This window comes from Silene latifolia, chromosome 10 (genome assembly GCF_048544455.1).
Source record: "Silene latifolia isolate original U9 population chromosome 10, ASM4854445v1, whole genome shotgun sequence".
Taxonomy (NCBI): Eukaryota; Viridiplantae; Streptophyta; class Magnoliopsida; order Caryophyllales; family Caryophyllaceae; genus Silene; species Silene latifolia.
This window is the reverse complement of record NC_133535.1, coordinates 78,554,205-78,565,808: the sequence shown is the minus strand read 5'-3', so window position 1 is coordinate 78,565,808 and position 11,604 is coordinate 78,554,205. Positions and strand designations below refer to the sequence as shown.

Sequence of the window (11,604 nt, the reverse complement as noted above, 5' to 3'; positions counted from 1 at the left end):
TCAGTGTCTTTCAGGTCGTACTTGCACACGAACATATCGCGAGTGGTTTTCTCGATCGGGAATGTGACTACCTGACCGGAAAAATCTCTCACAGATTACTTCCGAGGGTGGCCACGCATTTGTAGTCATTAACTCCTCGAGTGGCCTTGTGATATAGTTACCCAACGTGGGTGGACAATTCTTGTATGCCCTATTTATCCTATTGAACAATACAGGTCACCATGACCTAGTAAATGCCCTTTTGGCCTCCTTTCACGGCACGACCTAGGATAAAAACCAAAGTCACTCGAAAACTGCACTTGCTCAGATCATAGTCTCCAGTCAAAAGAATCGACTCATTAGAACATCTTAGAGATCCCCGCCACGACCAGGCGTCTATAATAGAACTTAGGGACTCTCTAAATAGTAACAGACAGGCAAAGTGTCATACACTCTGCATGTAATCGACTAGTCATCATGTATGACCTTATGGTGTTGAACAACCATCAATCGACTTACAATCTAGTCACTCCGAGATGTCACCTCATTAAGTGACTAGGGACAAAATACAATGTTCATCTTATTCACTTGAATAGTGTTCAACATTGTCTCCACAACTTATTCAGATAAACAAGGTATTCAATGTTTTCAGTCAAACTGAATAATTGAGTTCTTAAAGAAACTGAAAAATGAATGCGATTATCACTTATGTAAATATCAATACTCTATCCAACATTTACATAACGATCTTCAGCAGTTAAGGTATACCGCTCAATCACATTGAGATGACATAACCATTATGTCTACGTTATGCCAACGGCTTTGGTTAGAGGATTAGCAACAGCTGCATCACTCTAATTTCCATTGCTATTTTCCTTTGTTCTATACAATCTTTTCATCACATAGAGCCTTTCTAAGTACATGTCTAAACAATTTTTTAGACTCTGGTTCTAAAGTCAGTCAAACACTCCCACTGTTTTCACAGTCTCTTGGGATACGATATTCGGCTAACAGAACTACTCTAGTCCCATTAAATTTCGGTTATCAACTATCTCTCTTACAACATCGGATGTTGTAATGTACTTAGCTTTCGTTCAAGATTTGTACGTATAACACTTATACATACACATCCTTCATATGACATCTTTTATGTATGACTCCTCATACATGTTTGCTTTATACATGTATAACTTCTTATACACATATGTATAACTTCTTATAAATATTATTCTTTATGCACATAGCACTCTTACATGCGAACCATTCCTTAACGAGGCCCATAACATCTTATAAGCATAGGAATGTTTCCGTGTAATCCTTGTACACGAAATTCATAGATTCCTCTAAACTACAAGAGTAAATCCTCAGTCCTTCTCAAGTACTCAAGGTTGCTCTTGATAATCATCTAGTGACACTTACTAGGAAATGATTGGTAATGACATCTCATATTCTCAATATGATAAGTCCCGACGAGAGAAGCTTTTAGCATATTTAATAGATCCTGCAGCGGAAGCACAAGAGATCATATTTATTGTTCAACAACTTGAACGAGTCAAGAATCTTATCACATAAGTCTCTTGACTATAATGCTAATATCCATAGAGATCTATCTTATTAGATCCGGATATTTAATATGCGCCATGCTACTCTCAAGTATTCACCCGAGAATATTTCTAGTCACTAATATGTCAAACACATATTTTAGACTAAGAAATATCACCTTAGCTACATTTCTAGTCACTAATATGTCAAGCACATATTTTAGACTAAGAAACTCATTTTAGCTCCCACTAAACTCCATGTATCATCATGGTATCTCGACACTCGAGTAATACCATTTTGAGAGACTACATGATTGAACCCAAAGTTCCAACTCTTTGATGTGGGTCGGTTTCACTCACTTGGAGATTTACTTTTCGGTTACTTGTCGTTAGGAGCACCTAGACTAAAACAATATTTATAACTTCACAAACAACTCTACTATTAGTAAAGAGGCAAGTAAAGGTCGGATCCCAAGGGACGGTTATTGATGTAGGATTTTCGATCGCAAGTAGCGGTGTCTAGGGGTGTCACGATTTGGGGTTGAGATGAGAAGATCACTAAACTAAATAACAATAAAAGTAAACAAGCAAGATGACTAAAAAGAGATGTAAACAATTGATTAAAAGCACTAGGGTGTCATGAGGTCATAGGGGATTCATGGGAATTGATCATACAAACATATTCTCAAATTATAACCAGGCAATTATAGTTGTGATGGATCGAGTTGGTTTATATCGTACAATCCTAGGAAGGTTTGGGTCCCGGAGCCGAATTGATTAGATTGTACAACACCTACAAGTCGACTTAATCCTCCCTACTCAACTATATGCATGGTCTAATGAGACTCGAGTTGGTTTATGTCTTACAAGTCTCATTGAAAAGGTAGGTGATGGGTAAAAAATTCAAGGACTCATAGGCTCGCATTTCATCAAACATAACATGTGCATAAGTTGAGATCACAACAAGCAAGCAAATAAACTATGAAAACCTATTAAATTAAGCATGAATCGTTCCTCATGTTGGTTTCCCCTAATTACCCATTAACCCTAGTTAAGGAAACTACTCACTCATTATCAAGTTTAACATGTTAACAAGGTTGTCAATCACATTAACAAAGCAAAACATTATTAATAAATGAAGATGATTAACAATAATTAAAAAGGGATTAAGAGGATTATACCTACTAATGATTCCAAAATAAAGCAAAGAATAATAGAAGTACTTGATGATTGATTGGAAGGTTGTCAATCTCCCAATAATAACGCAAATAATCTTCAATTACCCAAAATAAAAGATGAACAAGAGAGAGATTAAGGAAATTAGATTTGTATTAAGACTTGATTAGAAGTTGATTACAAGATTAAGAAGAGATTAGAATGATATAAACTACACTAAGGATTGATAAGAAGAACACGATTATCTAATTAGACTAACGGGGTATTTATAGTGGGGATTAGGTACACAAATTAGGGTTTACTAAGGGCTTATATGACGATTAAGTCCTTGAGGAATCGCTCCTCTCAGAAAAGATGTGAGTCTCCTTTTTGCCGGTCTTTCATAAATATGCGCATCTTTCATGGAGGGAAGAAAAAGGACGTATGGGACTGTAAGGGAATCCGAGCGTCCAAGGTGTCGGGACAGGCGGATTTCTTGGTGGCTGGACGGGCGAATTGTTTGCTGGACGAGCGGATTGTGGAATGTTTGGACGGGCGTCCCTTCTGCAAAGACGCTCGGATTCCTCACGTCTTTGACGGGCGTCTTCTTGGTTGAACGGGCGGATGGTGTCACAGCTTCCTTTTCTTCTTTTCTTCTTCCAATAATCCTACGGGATTTAGTCGGGGATGCAAGGATTTCTTCATCATTGCCCATCTACTATAATATGTACAAAGGCCTTCTAGTCTTGTCTTCTCTTTGTTGCTTGGTTATTAGATTCGATCAATTTAGCTCTATTTTGCCATGAAAATGCAAGGTTTGCACTCCTCTCCTACCAAGGAAACAAAGGCTCAAAGAATATGCAAAATAAAGGACTAAAGATAGTAAATGACCCAAATATGCACTAAAAAGCATAGGAACGAGGCTAATTCGGAGACTGAATGTGCTTAAATAATGGTCACATCAAATATCCCCAAACCGAACCTTTGCTCGTATCGAGTAAAGAAGTGACAAAAACTAGGACCGTTATTTAAACTAACCTAATAGCATAGCCGATATGAGACAATTAGTGGGTCTCACTCCACCCCTTCAACTCACAACAAGACAACCATGAGGTAGGATGCCTTCTTGCAAGGCAAGGTGGGTCTTGCCAAAATGGCGACACATCCAAACATTAAAGCACACAAAATCAAGTAATGGATGCATCTACAAAAGAATAGCCACTTTCCTCATCTAAGTGGCGGAAATTATCTACAAGGGAAGCAATTCAAGGGTACACACTCCTTCATAGATGCAATTTTTCAAACTACTAAGCCTAGAAGGATACCAATAAATCACCTCCAAGTTGTGTCAAGCTAGGGTACCTTTGTCCTCAATCGTTAAATGCTTTTGTCAAGAATAGACTCCCTATGGCGTTAGAAACACTGGAGGATCGCCGAATTCCCCCTCTTGCCTAGACAAGAAGAAGAGTCGTCCCCTCTCTATCATGCACAAAAATGGATACGATGTATAAAGGGATCGATAGTATTTGAGTTTCATTTGGGAGTTTGCTTTTGTTGTTTTTTCCCCCAATTTCTTGTGGCATATAACATTTGAGAACACTTTCTTGCCATTTCTTTTGATGTTTGGCATTTCAATACTTGATAACTTTTCATCTTTTGCATTTTTCTTTTGAACATTTTCAAAGTCACCCCATATGTAGTTAGGGTGCCTTATATTTGAAGCATAGGAGTTTTCACTTTTGTTACTCCTCTTTTCTTTTGATGCAATTTGCAAACTTTCCTTTTCTTGAACTCAAATTTTTGAACAATTTCTTTTTGTGCCCATTCCCTTTGATGACAAAATGTATGGTAGAACATGGATGAATGATGCATGGTTTCAAGGGTCACCTTGGAATTAACGGTAGCCAAGGAGTTATCACACCACAAGGTACTCTTGACTAGGCCTTAATCCATGGGTCAAAGGATACTAGCATGACACATCCTAGGGTATTTTACAAGTATTCTAACAAGCAAAGTTTTAAGAAGAAAAAGCATCTACTAGGGCCTATATACACTTGTCAAGCTTCCCAAGTAGACGATTTCACAAAATTTTTCTAAGATGCAACTATATGTCATGATGCTACTAACATTTATACATCCTAATGCATATGATTCTACCAACAAGTATGCCAAATAATCTAAATGCAAGTCCTAAATTTACATTGTTTTTACCGCATCAATCAAAATAAAGCCACATAGTCATTAACATAAAGAGGAAAAAGGAGATTGGAAAGATCATACCATGCGGTCTTCAATATCCTCATGTCTCGTATGTGGCGTAGTCGATCAATGTGAACAAGGATGAACAAACACAATATATACAAAACAATATATACAAGACTACACTAAAAAGGAAATGTACATATTTTTGGATTTTTCAATCTTTCAATTTTTTTGGATTTTGAAATTTTTTTGATTTTTTTGGATTTTTGAATAAAATTCAAGTTAGAATTTCCCATCCCCACACTAGTATGGGTATTGTCCTCAATGGCCAATACGATAGGAAATTATGCAAGCATGATGCATGATTTCTAAGTTAAATGCAAACTATACTAGGTTACACTACATGACGCATGAGTTTTTGTTATGGCGGAGAGCGTAATTTAGATTACCTCCCGATGCGTATGCATGGACTTCCCCAAACCAAAATAGACATTATTTCTAATGTCTTGAATTTCGGGTTAGTTCATGTACTCGGAATGCAATGCATGAAACTACAAATTGTCATTTTGGATTTTTCATGTGCGAACAATAAAAAGAACACCTTAATGAAGCCAAGGTGTTAGTCCTACATGTTGCTAGGACTCCTCAAACAAATGATCAAAATACAATAAAGAAAACAAAAGGAGTAGACAAACCGTAAGAGGGGTGAGAGAGTGTAGGAGCCTCCAAGGTTTGCTAATCCTCCATTATATCATCATTAACATCATCTTCCTCCATAGAAGTGGAATCATCTCCACTCCCACTTTCACTTCCTTGCTCTTCCTCATCTTGAGCTTCTTCTCCTTCAACATTCTCTTGAACCTCTTCTTGTTCTTCACCTTCTTCATCAACACCTTCATATCAACGTTCTGCTCTTCACCCGGTCTTACACCACTAGAGGTGCTTGGAAAGAAAACTTCTCTATCCGCCCAACTAGGCAAAGGACATGATGGATCAATAAGTCCTTGCCTAGCTAGATGTAGGAGGGGCGGATATTGGGCCTTGTAAGCATCCACTCTATCATTGTAAGCTTGCTTGTGCATTTCCCTCATGAGTAGAGTCAAGTAATCATTTCCTACCTCGACATCCTTGGGTTTGAACTCGTGATACTCAAATAGGTAGGGTGGTGTGACAATGGAGGAAGAGGGCTCATCAATCTCGCCTCTTTGTTGTTGAATAATGTACTCAGTCTCCTCGGAGAGTGGAAGAAGGTAGTTTGGTCGGTGAACACTCAATCGGCAAATCTTTGAAGGCAAAGTGAAGGATCTAGCTTCATTGGTTAACCACCCATATTTGGTGTCAAGAGGAGTATGCTTGACCCACTTAAACTTGTGAATCATGGTGTCCATATCAATGAGATGACCTCCTTTGACCGCCACATAACTTTTGTCTTGGTTGAAATTTGGGTTGAAGTGCTTGGCCAAATAGGTAACTAGTCCTCCATTCACAATAAAAGCGGTGCCCTCTTTACCACAATCGACAATTAAGCCATCTTTCAACCAAAAGTCTTAGAGCATTGTATGGCTTAGTATATTCCCTTCCTATGTTCAAGGCCGACTCAAGAAGAACAAAATCGAGCTTGGTAAGATGATTAGTGCCATTTCTTACTATCAAAGTATTCCCAATGACCTTATGCCACACTCTAATGCCCAGATGGTAGACTAATAGAGCACGACAATCATGAAAACGTACAAATTTCTTTCCGGAAATTGCCTCCCAAAGAGGAGCGGGGTCATACTTGTCGGGGATCTTTTCATAGTACGGTGTATCACTAAGGCCTAAAATCTTACTCAATTCACCAAAAGTGATTCGTCTATTGACATTTGCAAGACGAAACTCGATGTGGGTTCTAGTTTCCACCCTTGTAACTTTCAAGGAACTCAAAAATTCCAATGTGAGGGAGGGGTATGTCAATTCTTTCATGGTAAACAATTTACCCAATCTCATAGCCTCAAAGAAGGTTTTGGTTTGTTCAAGAACACTCAACTTTGTCAAAGCATCTTCACAAATAAATTGTATAGGCATAATGGTCTTCTTAGAAAAGAGAACAAATTTATCCCTATGAGAGTCGGAAGTGAAAATTACCTCCGGATAATTAGATAATTGCTCAATGAACGGAGTTGTTGATGTTGTAGCTTCCATAGGGGGACCTTGTTGAACCTCTAACCTTGCCTCATGGACTACCAATTCCTTTGACAATTGTTTTGCTTGAAGAGTTTGTTGCCTTTTTGAAAGTGTCTTCTTTGGGGGTGCCTTGTTACCTCCTTTAGTTCTTGCCATTGTTGATTACACCAAAGAGAGATTGAAATCTTCAATTTTTAGTTATGCCCAAATCGATTTAAGATGAAAGAATGTTGCTTTATATCTTAAAAATCGACTCAAAGGTTGAAGATTTTGGTGTTTGAATGAATTGTTGTTGTAAAAGAAGTGATTAATTTTTGTTTTGGGGAAGTTTGGACTTGATTTTGTTGAATTTGGTTGAGGAATTGATGTAGAGGGTGAGGGTTTTTGGGGTTTTGGGTAGTGTTTGAATGAAGAAGAAATAAAAATGAATGAGGGAATAAGGGTTTAAAAGACCCGTTAATTTTAAAAACAGTTGTAGGGACGAGCGGATTCAGGACTGGGACGCTCGGATTCTGCACGTTTTTCTTCAGGAAATGACGCTATGGGACGAGCGTCTTTGTAGAAAGACGAGTGGATTCCTTAATGCAAGACGAGCGGATTCTTTGAAAGACGCTTTGATTCTGTTACAGGGTGATTCTTTAAAATCCAACAGGAGAAGACGAGCGTCTTTGCTGTAAGACGAGCGGATTCTTCGCTGGGACGCTCGGATTCTGTGACAGACCATTTTTTTGAATTCCACAACTCAGCCAGACAAGCGGAGGGTGACATAGGATGCTCGGATTCTACTAGATGAGCGGATTCTTCACTAGGACGCTCGGATTCTTCCCTGTCCACACGGATTCAGGTCCACCCGTGGGTACTGCATAACCCGTATCATTTTCATTCTTCAATTCTCGTGTTCTTCATTGTAGGGGCACTACAAAGGCATGAATAGCCTAGGCAATTGCTATCCCTACACTAAGTCAAAGCACTACACATCAATAAAATCATAAGTCCCTCCCTCGCTTCTCTAAAAATGATGAATATCTTGATCAAGGCACAAAAATATAGATCGAAAAATGACAAAAATGCAGTGTAAAAATTGAAATGAAGGTTAGGGAGTTAGAATATTTACAAGTGGTGGTTTAGGGAGGACTCCACCAAACTCTCATCCAACGTGAGATGTCAAGGGGGCATGTTCAAGGTGTTGTTGATGTTACTCAACACCTTGAAGAAGTAGTCAAAAGCTTGGTCATTGTCATGATAGAGGTCCTCAATAGACCTTTGCACTTGTTGTTCTCCATGATGGTCTTGGTTCATAGCATTACCAATGTAAAGATTGAATATCCCTTCGAACTCATCATCCCAAAGACCGCAAACTTCGTCTACTTGATCATTGAAAATCTCTTGAGTTGATAGAGACAACTCTCCCTCTTTCTTGTTTTGGCCAATGAGGCCATCCTCTTCACTTGTCATGGGTGAGCTTTTCAAGCTCTCTTTGTTGCTATTCTCTTGCTCTTTGAATGGAGCATTATCAACTTTCTTTTTCCATTGGAATTCCGACTTTTTCCTATCATCCTTCCGGTTATAGTGATCAACCATAAAGCATGGCTCATGCAAACGGGGAGCTCTCATGGTCTTGTCAAGATTGAAAGTTATGCTCTCGTCTCCCACTTCTAAAGTAAGCTCTCCGTGCTTCACATCTATCACTGCACCCGCGGTGTGCAAGAAAGGTGTACCTAGAATGATCGGAATATTAGAGTGTTCTTCCATGTTAACAATGACAAAGTCCACCGGGGTGAAAAATTTCCTAACTCTCACGGGAACATCTTCCCATATCCCTAACGGTGTCTTCGTCGATCTATCGGCCATTTGGAGTGTGATGTTGGTACATTTATGCTCTCCCATCCCTAACCTTTTACTAACCGAATATGGCATAACACTCATGCTTTCTCCTAGATCACATAAAGCCTTCTTGATCGTGGTGTCGCCAATGGTACACAGTATTGAGAAGCTTCCCGGGTCTTTAAGTTTCAGAGGTGAACTCCCTTGAAGGATTGCACTACTCACCTTAGTGAAGGCGATAGTTTCAAGCTTCCGGATCGACTTCTTTTTCCTAAGGATGTCTTTCATGTACTTTGCATAGGCCGGCACGTGATTGATTAATTCCGTGAAAGGAATCGAGACTTTCAAATTCTTCACAATTTCCATAAATTTTCCAAGTTGGTCATCGAACTTAGGCTTAGCTTGACGACTTGGGAACGGAAGTCTAATCACAATGGGTTCCTTCTCCTTGGCCTTCTCTTCAGTTTTCTTTGAAACTTCTTCTTTTGTTGGTTCTCCTTCCTTGGAGTTTTGCACAACTTCTTCTTTGTCACTAGCTTCCACAACTTCATCCTCAACTTGCTTCTTTGGTCCTTCATACCTCGTACCACTCCTGAAGTGAATGGCACTAATCGTTTCATGTGTTGGGGGATTACTTAGAGATGGTAACTGCCCCTTTTGTCTTTGAGAACTTGAAGATGCTAGTTGGGTCAATTGAGTTTCCAAAATTTTTGTGTGCGCTAGGATATTGTTTATGGTGATGTCCTTTGCTTGGCTATCCTTTTGCATTTGAGTGAAAAACTCTTGTTGATTCTTTTGCATTTGGAGCACCGCTTTTTGAACATCAAAACCTTGGTCATTTTGTTGATTGTGTGGAGTTTGGTTTTGGTAATCTTGATTTTGGTTGAAAAAGGGTCTTTGATTTTGGTTTCTCATGGAAGGTGGGGTGTATGTTGGTTGAGGGTTTTGAACATTTTGGCTTTTGTATGAGAGATTTGGGTGGAATTTGGTGTTTTCATTGTAATAATTGGAATAAGGGGTACCACTCTTGTATGCTTGAAAAGCATTCACTTGTTCATCTATTTCCCTACATTCACTTTGGTCATGTCCCAAAGTTCCACAATTCTCACATATCCCACTTGGGATTGAGGAAGATCCTACCATGGCATTAACATGATGCTTTGGTGATTTTGAGGCTTCTTCAAGTTTAGCCATAGCCTTCTCAAACTTCAAGTTAATGGTATCAATATGAGCACTAAGTTGAGCACCCAATTGAGTAATATAGTCCACTTCATGCTTTCCTCCTCTAGTAGCCTTGCAAGGTCTACTATATTGTGAGTTATAGACCGCCATTTCCTCAATCTTGTTCCAAGTTTGATTATCGTCAACTTCGGTGAACATACCGTTTGATCCCATGTTGAGAATGTTTCTTGAGTCTTCATAAAGACCATTCCAAAATTGTTGTACCAAGAACCACTCGCTAAGTCCATGATGAAGACATGAGCGACAAATTTCTTTGAACCGCTCCCAAGCTTCATACAAAGATTCTTCATCCCTTTGCTTAAAACCCGTAATTTGAGCTCTTAGCATGTTAGTCTTTTCCGGAGGGTATAATTTTTTGTAGAAAGCTAGAGCCAACTTCTTCCAAGAGTCAATTCCAAGAGTAGCCTTATCAAGGCCTTTCAACCATTGTTTTGCGGTGCCGATTAGAGAAAAAGGAAATAAGACCCATCGAATTTGGTATTGAGTCACACCGGTTTGTGAAATCGCATCACAATAGTCACAAAAAGTCTCCATGTGTGAGTAAGGGTCTTCTCTAGGCATCCCCCCAAATTGGCTTCTTTCGACTAATTGGATAAATGTGGATTTTGCAATGAAATTTCCGGTTAAGTGTTGTGGTGTGGGAGTACCATTGGGTAGGTTCTCCTCAGTTGGTACGGAATGTGATGAAATTTTAGGCATTGTGGGTTGATTTTGTGTTGGATTTTGTGTTGGGTTCTCCTCACCTTCTCTTGCAAAAAGGTTGATGAACTCAATAGTGTTTGGTTGAATATCTACAACCTCACCAATACCTCTCAAAGTACCTCTAGCAAGTCTTCTATTGTTTGTCAAAGTCCTTTCAATTTCGTGATCAGTGGGTAACAAGTTACCTTGTGATCTTCTAGACATGCAAAATATCAAACAACTCAAAAACAATTAGAACAAACCTTGAGGAGTTTTACTTCCCCAAGGCAAAGAAAGACACAACTAATAGCAATCTAAGAAAATTAAATCAAGTTAACACCGTCCCCGGCAACGGCGCCATTTTTGGTCGGTTTCACTCACTTGGAGATTTACTTTTCGGTTACTTGTCGTTAGGAGCACCTAGACCAAAACAATATTTATAACTTCACAAACAACTCTACTATTAGTAAAGAGGCAAGTACAGGTCGGATCCCAAGGGACGGGTATTGATGTAGGATTTTCGATTGCAAGTAGTGGTGTCTAGGGGTGTCACGATTTGGGATTGAGATGAGAAGATCACTAAACTAAATAACAATAAAAGTAAACAAGCAAGATGACTAAAAAGAGATGTAAACAATTGATTAAAAGCACTAGGGTGTCATGGGGTCATAGGGGATTCATGGGAATTGATCATACAAACATATTCTCAAATTATAAGCAAGCAATTATTGTTGTGATGGATCGAGTTGGTTTATATCTTACAATCCTAGGAAGGTATGGGTCTCGGAGCCGAATCGATTAGATTGTACAACATCTA

The 11,604-nt window shown here is 39.0% G+C and overlaps 1 non-coding gene across 1 annotated transcript; it reads left to right on the top strand.

Annotated features, from left to right (window-relative positions):
* The first annotated feature begins 10,326 nt into the window (after window positions 1–10,326).
* LOC141610143 (small nucleolar RNA R71) lies at window positions 10,327–10,433 on the top strand. The gene has a single exon (XR_012528040.1). It is a non-coding gene; the product is annotated as a small nucleolar RNA R71 (small nucleolar RNA).
* Window positions 10,434–11,604: the final 1,171 nt, after the last annotated feature.